This window comes from Medicago sativa, chromosome 7 (genome assembly GCF_051527215.1).
Source record: "Medicago sativa cultivar Bolivia chromosome 7, Bolivia_mono, whole genome shotgun sequence".
NCBI lineage: Eukaryota > Viridiplantae > Streptophyta > Magnoliopsida > Fabales > Fabaceae > Medicago > Medicago sativa.
Window position 1 is genome coordinate 24,695,118 of NC_140755.1, and position 4,684 is coordinate 24,699,801.

A 4,684-nucleotide genomic window follows, 5' to 3' on the forward strand; every position below is an offset into this window, starting at 1 on the left:
TTTCTAAAGACAAGTTTCTCTTTAGCCTATCACATCTCCTTTCGGTCTCAGTGAGTGTGTTCCTCTAGCAACCACGCCTATTCTCATGGTTGATTGCTATTAGAATCCTTGAAAAACGAAACTTTATGTCTCAAGGTTTGCTAGACTATTCTCATGTTTCGCAATCCTTGTCTAATTTGACTTGTTCCAATATTAAAACTTCATCGCTTAATATTTGTGATGATGAATTAACAATTACTAAACCCTCCGTGTTCGCTTCTTAGCTTAGTAATTGCTAATTCATTATAAAAACGGTGAAATTAGATTAGAAAATAGATTTTTTTTTTGACGTTGATTAGAAAGTAGATTTATATAAAACTAGGGTTTATGGTTTGGTTTGATTAGGATTACGTCATTAGACTTATCCAACAATCCCAAGACAAGAAGAGTCTACTCACTCACGTTCATTGTAGACATATAAGAGAAGAAGAAGAAGAATATAAAAGTAAATAACAATAAAATAAAGGTGAACTTTTATTCCAAGAACAAAAGATGAATTGTTGTGATAACTAGCTACTCTATTTATAGTCTATAATGACTTAAAACCTAAGCAATACATCACTAGAATGTTCCACAAGAAACCAAGGGCTTTAATAACAATAAAATAAAGGTGAACTTTTATTCCAAGAACAAAAGATGAATTGTTGTGATAGCTAGCTACTCTATTTATAGTCTATAACGACTTAAAACCTAAGCAATACATCACTAGAATGTTCCACGAGAAACCAAGGGCTTTTAGGTCACAAATAAACTAATAGGTAGCTTGTCCGGAAAGCAAAAGCAGCAAAAGGACTAAAGTGAACAAGATCTTCAAATTCTTTGCATATGATTGTTTTATCTTGGTTTTTCGGGTGTCAAACATTGATTAAGTTTGAACCTTTTTAACCTTTGATATCTCATTTTTTCTTGGGAAGGGAAAAATAAGAAAAACCCTTGAGAATCGAGGTCCGGGAGTTGTTTTCGTCATGGGAAGGTGTTAGGCACCCATGACGACTATAGTATCCTATAGGAACCGTCTTTACTTTCTACACGCGCGCGCTTTATTTTTAAATGCTATTTGAAAATGTTATTTACACCTAAAGGTTTGCTAGGTTAAGAATTGGAGGGAGAGGAATGTGTTTGGATTTTTATTTTATTGGACTTGGAGAAGTTTTGACTTCTTGCCTACATACCCTTTTAAGGGATCAAACTCCATGTAGTTCTCTTCCAAAAAAATGTTTTTGTTTTTGTTGGTTGATTTTAATTTTGAAAATGGAGTTTTGAAGAATGAGAGAGAGAGGCCTCAATGGCATAAGACTTGGAAAATGTGAGGTGGAATTAATTATTTTGCAAAGAAAGTCTAAGTATGATTAACGTTCATTAAGGTTTTTGTTTAAGAAAATAAAGGGAAAATTCAATGGGGTTTTGATCCCAAGGTTTCTTTGGAAAATCATTTGAGTGAAGTTGTTCATATTTTTTGGAAAAGAGAATTTTTCTAAGTCTCGTGATTCCTAAGCATACATCTAAAGCATACATTCCCTAAGCATATATCTAAAGTATCTATGTGATGTGTGTGCATGTGTCGGTGCTTGTGTCGGTGTACATCATTAGAGTCCATTGTCCTTTTACATTGGCCCTAGTTTACATTCTATGGTCTTGCAAGGAATTAAAAGCATAAAGTAAAGTACAAAAATCCCTAGGTTTTTACATGCTAAGTCTTGGCAAAATTTAAAGTGCAAGAAATAAAAGCTAAGAACATAAGATGAAGGATGAAATGCTTATGGATGAATGAGACATGAAACAAGAAAGGTTAGTAGCACAAGTGAAATAGGAACAACTGATGAGTCATTAATTAGTCTATTTTATTGCATTATTTAGTTTAGTTTTATTTAAGATTTGATTTTATTTTATTGCATTTTATTTCCTTTTTGAATATTTTACTTTAAATTGCTTTTTATTATATTTTAGGAACGAATATATGGTGGAAGGTGTCTTGGAGCAAAAGAAAGAGGACTGGAGCAAATACAGTGCGAAAATACGAAGATACGGGACAAAAATATATTCCCACATAGTCAGAAGCTTGGCACGGCCCGTGCCAACATGTGGCACGGCCGTGCCACCTCCCAGAAGCCTCTTTTGCTGCTTTTCTTCGAGCCCAAGTTACTCTGTTGTAGTTTTACTGCTTTGCCCTTGTAGTTGCTTAGATTTTAAGTCAATTGTAAAGCTATAAATAGAGTAGCACTCCATCATAAACATTCACCTTTTGTTCTTGGAATAAAAGTTCACTTTTATATTATTGTTCTTTTACTTTATTGCTTTCTCTCTTCTTCCCCCATGTCTACAATGAACATTAGTGAGTAGACTCTTCTTTGTCTTGGGATTGTTGAAAAAGTCTAATGACATAATCCTAACGAACCAAGCTTAAACCCTAATTTCTATGTAACCCTAATTTCTAATCTAGATTCACCGTCTTAACGTGGATTAACAATTATCAAACTGTGGAAGCGAAAGCGGAGGGTTTGATAATCGTTAATCCATCATCCCAAACATCAATTCATAAAGCGAGAGCGGAGTCTTGATGTTGGAACAAGTGAATCTAGACAATAATTGCAAAACAGTGAAATAATCTTTGCAATTATTGAGACAAAGAGTAGTTTCAATCCTCTATGCATCTTCTAGTAATCAAGTCAGCGAAATAGGCTTGGTTACTAGAAGTAAACTCTCACCGGACTTTCATCGGATAGGTGAGGGGCTAAGGGAAACCGGTCTTTAGAAATTAAGGTGTAAACCATGGAATTTGAAGTTTAAGTCTTGTCTAGTGAAAGATTTGTTATTATGACAAACCGATAATCCCAAGGCTCTTTTATATTATTGTTATTTACTTTCAGCAATTAAACCCCCTTTTTATAAACTTTTCTCTCTTCTAATCATTCTCTAAAAGTTAATTGAATTCACAACTCCCTAGCGGAACGATACTCTTCTTACTACTATTACTTCGATAGGCCGTGCGCTTGCGGTTTGGCTCTATCAAGTTTTTGGCGCCGTTGTCGGGGAGTTGTTGTAATTTTATTAAATTTTTAATAGTGATTAGACTAAAAAAAATAAAAAAATCTTTTGCTTTATTTTATTCTATTTTATTTTATATTTCTATCCAAAAAAAAAAAATCTTTTTCTATTTCTTCTTTTTCCTTTAACTTCTTGGGAAGACAATAACGATATGGCTAAGGAACGCTCTCTCAACGAGTATGCAATCCCATCTTCAAATGAGTATACGATGCTATTGTGTACCCAACGGTTGAGGACAATTTTGAAATAGAACCTGCACTTATTGAGTTAGTGCAGCAAAATCAATTTTTCGGATCACCCACTGAGGATCCGAATCTTCATGTTTCAATTTTTTTAAGACTCAGTGGAACCTTGAATGCAAACCAAGAGGCCGTAAGGCTGCACCTCTTTCCTTTCTCCTTAGGGGGTAGAGCTAGTGCTTGGTTTCATTCATTGGAAATTGGTTCTATCTTTTCATGGCAACAAATGAAGCAAGTTTTTCTTGCCCAATTCTTTCCCTATTCTAAAACCGTCTAATTAAGAATTCAAATCACACAATTCACTCAAAAAGATGGAGAATCTCTTTACGATGCGTGGGAGCGTTTCAAAGAAATGCTTAGACTTTGTCCCCATCATGGTTTAAAGAATTGGCTTATTATTCACATTTTTTATAACGGTCTTTTGTATACCACAAAAATTTATGTTGATGCAGCTGCAGGTGGAGCTTTAATGAACAAGGATTACACAGAAGCATACGCCTTGATTGAAGACATGGCTCAAAATCATTACAAGTGGACCGACGAGAGAGCCATCACTAATTCTTCACCCTCCAAAAAGGAGGCAGGTATGTATGAAGTCTCTAACTATGATCACCTTGCCGTTAAGATTGATGCATTAACCCAAAAGTTTGAAAAATTAAATGTTAGTGTCATCTCTTCTTCTTCTTCTTCTGCATCTCCTTCTTGTGACATTTGTGGTGTATTTGGCCATATTGGCATTGATTGCGAACTAGGTAGTGTTGTTAGAAGTCCTGAGCAAGTAAACTATGCTCAATATAATCAAGGGTTTAGAAACAACCAAATTTTTTTTCAAACCCCTCAAAATATTTTTGGACACCAAACCACACCACCCAGTTATGCAAACAACCAAAGAGTCCCTCAAAAATCCAGCTTGGAACCTTTTTTAGAAAATTTTTGTATAAATCAATCCGAGCAGCTCCAAGAGCTTAAAAATCAAACTGAATTTTTGAAGGACTCTCTTGCCAAACTTACATCAAAAGAAGACTCCATAGTTACTCACAATCAGATGCTTGAGACTCAGACTTCTCAAGTGCCCCAACATGTGGCTACTTCCTCTCAATCCTCCAAAGTCCTCCTAGACCAAACCAAAACCAACCCCAATAACCATATCAGTGTCATTACCCTTAGGGATGGTAAACAATTAGAGGACCCCATTGTGAAAATTAAGAACAATGAAGGAGAGACAGGGAGTGATGAGCCTCAAAGTGAGAAAGTCATAGGAGAGAATGAAAAGTCATTCGTTTCACCATCTCATGAGCATGAAATTCCATTAACACAAGGGTTTGATGAGTCTAAGTTAGATGAGCAGTTTATGAATCTTA

At 35.2% G+C, this 4,684-nt stretch overlaps 1 non-coding gene across 1 annotated transcript; it reads right to left on the reverse strand.

The window, feature by feature from the left end:
* Positions 1 to 3,597: 3,597 nt before the first annotated feature.
* On the reverse strand, positions 3,598 to 3,704 carry LOC146905091 (small nucleolar RNA R71). Its single transcript, XR_015020853.1, has one exon. It is a non-coding gene; the product is annotated as a small nucleolar RNA R71 (small nucleolar RNA).
* Positions 3,705 to 4,684: the final 980 nt, after the last annotated feature.